Below are 2,500 nucleotides of genomic sequence, written 5' to 3' on the forward strand. Positions count from 1 at the left end.
CAAACTCGGATACAAAAACAAAAAACAAACAAACACATACCAACATTACAACATGGTGCTACCAGCCATATAAGGTGCTTAAGTGCTTGTAAAAAATAATACTGTAAATGTAAGAAGTCCATTAGAGAATAGCTGGGCGAGTTACTCATTTCTAACCTCGTCAAAGTAGACCAGGAACGGGTCCCAAATAGTTGAGAACTTCCCAAGTGAGTTGGTCCTCATGTGCCTGAGTCTCTCCATGCGCTCGACCGAAACCATGTCCGTCAGCCACAACTGAAAAGATGGTGGAGAGGGGGACTTCCACTCCTTCAGAATGAGTCTCTTGGCGACAGTCGTCCCCTGTGTCAGAGACCGCTGCACAGCCGTAGGGAGGAGCAGAGAAGATTCAGAACAGCCGAAGATGGCGAGTTCCGCCTCCGGCTGAAGGGTTATTTTATAAGCCTTTAGAGCAGTGGTTCTCAAATCTTTTCACATGAAGGACCCCTAAACTGACAAAGCTTAGACCACGGACCCCCACTTCATAGGATTTTGTCCCACGGACCCCCATATGATAATAAGATTGGTGCTTTTAGATGTTTTATTACAGAAAGTGTATAAAACCCATGACCAAAACAGTCATTGTGTTACTTATGAATGGAATTATAGCGAAAATAAATTACACCCCTTATGGCTGGGGACCCCCTGTAACACCCTCAAGGACCCCTGGGGGTCCCCGGACTCCCATTTGAGAACCACTGCTTTAGAGTACCAGTCACATATTTTGGCCCAGAATCCTGGATAGTGAAGAGCAAAGCCAAAAGGCGTGTGACAGTGTACCCTCTAACACCTGACACCTAGTGGTGAGACACCATATTGTTCTTATTACCTCCACCCAGGAGGTTATGTTTTCCGTACCATTTGTCTGTTTTTCTGACGGTTAGCAGGATTACGGATTTTTTTTTTTTTTGAAACTTGGTGGAAGGGTGTCACACCGAGGACTAGTTTTTCAAACAATTCCGATCAAAACCTCTTCGGCTCTCTGCGCCACTTTCTCCACTCATTCCCTCACAGCTCAACGTGAAGAAACATAGAAACATAGAAACTAGAAGGACAGTTTCATCTCCAATCATAACTGCGTCTCCTGCACTTTGCCTCGCAGTCACAATCTCAATGTTTTATCGCACTATTATGCACTTCATCAGACCCAGGGCCGGTTCCAGAACAAGATGACTAGGGGTGCATCCTAGATAGGAAGGGGTGCAGATGCCCGGCCGAAGGCCGGGCCTACTTGGGTGGCCGGCCAAAGGCCGGCCGCCCGAAAAATTTGACATGTTATTTACTAAAAATAATGCATTTGGCCATCATTTCAAGTAGAATGATACCACCCAAGCAAGAATATTTCAAGTGTTTCAAGTGCTTTACTGAAATATTTGGACCATATAATGATAATACAATTATCTCAACCTTAAAAGGTTACATATAGGTGCCAAAAAGCCATAAAATCACATCAAAGAACAAAGAAAAACAACAACCATAATTCAAGTTTAAACAGTAAGTGTGCAGCTGTAGCATTTATTAAAAAAAAAAAAAAGTTTTTTTTTTTTTTTTTTTTTTTTTTTAACTTTTCAACTGAGCATGCAGACAATTAAAATAAGGGTGCAATGCATGCTTTTGCACCCCCGTAGAACCGGGCCTGATCAGACCCACTATTATGCACTTCATCAGACCGTCAAACAGATAGCAGGCACAGCATACTGCTTTCAGCTCCTTAGAGCTCAACAGTCACGCAATCTTTTGCCCAGGAAGTGAGTTTCCCATTCATTCATTTTCTCTCCATAGACATTTGGAAAGAAATCCGTATATAACGAGTTTTAAGGCTGGAACCAAGCCAACCCGTGACCTACTGAATCGTGACTGACTATAACACATTGCAGTTGGAGCAAAAATAACAAATATAATTTTTTGTTTTTGCTCCAAGAGAAACTCACTTCCGGGGCAAGAAATGTTCAGCTCTATAATAACTGCCACTACACTATATTATCCAACCTCACACAGACACAAATATGCACACAGTCGATTTATGAGCTTCCATATTCTGCACTAGACACGAACAGACACTAAAGTGCCATTTCAGCCACCAAAGCTGGTAGAGAGGCAAAGTGACCGCCTACTTCCTGCTTCAACACTGCGCCAGAGATTTTCATCCGTCATTTATTTTCCCATAGACATTTTGTAAAATGCTTACAAAAAAAGTTTCACTTGGTCAAACCAAACGGTTCAGATACATTTAGAAACGGGAGAGACCACATAACATTTCACTCGGACCAAAACGTAAAGAAATTGTGAATTTAAAGAAAATATTTTTTCAATGTAGTTTCAAGTTAGTTTTGGTCCGAGTGAAATGTTCTATGCTCTCTCCCGATTCTAAATATAGCTGAACAGTTTGGTTTGACCAAGTAAAACTATTTTTTATAAGCATTTTACAAAATGTCTATGGGAAAATAAATGGCGGATAAAAATC

The 2,500-nt window shown here is 41.5% G+C and overlaps 1 protein-coding gene across 1 annotated transcript in view; it reads left to right on the top strand.

The window, feature by feature from the left end:
• Positions 1-2,500, top strand: part of neto2a (neuropilin (NRP) and tolloid (TLL)-like 2a) — a gene marked incomplete at both ends in the record, with an annotated part of 33,859 nt that overhangs the window by 17,330 nt on the left and 14,029 nt on the right. The gene's annotated exons all lie outside the window — the stretch shown is intronic.

This window comes from Poromitra crassiceps (genome assembly GCF_964638095.1).
Source record: "Poromitra crassiceps genome assembly, chromosome: 16".
Taxonomy (NCBI): domain Eukaryota; kingdom Metazoa; phylum Chordata; class Actinopteri; order Beryciformes; family Melamphaidae; genus Poromitra; species Poromitra crassiceps.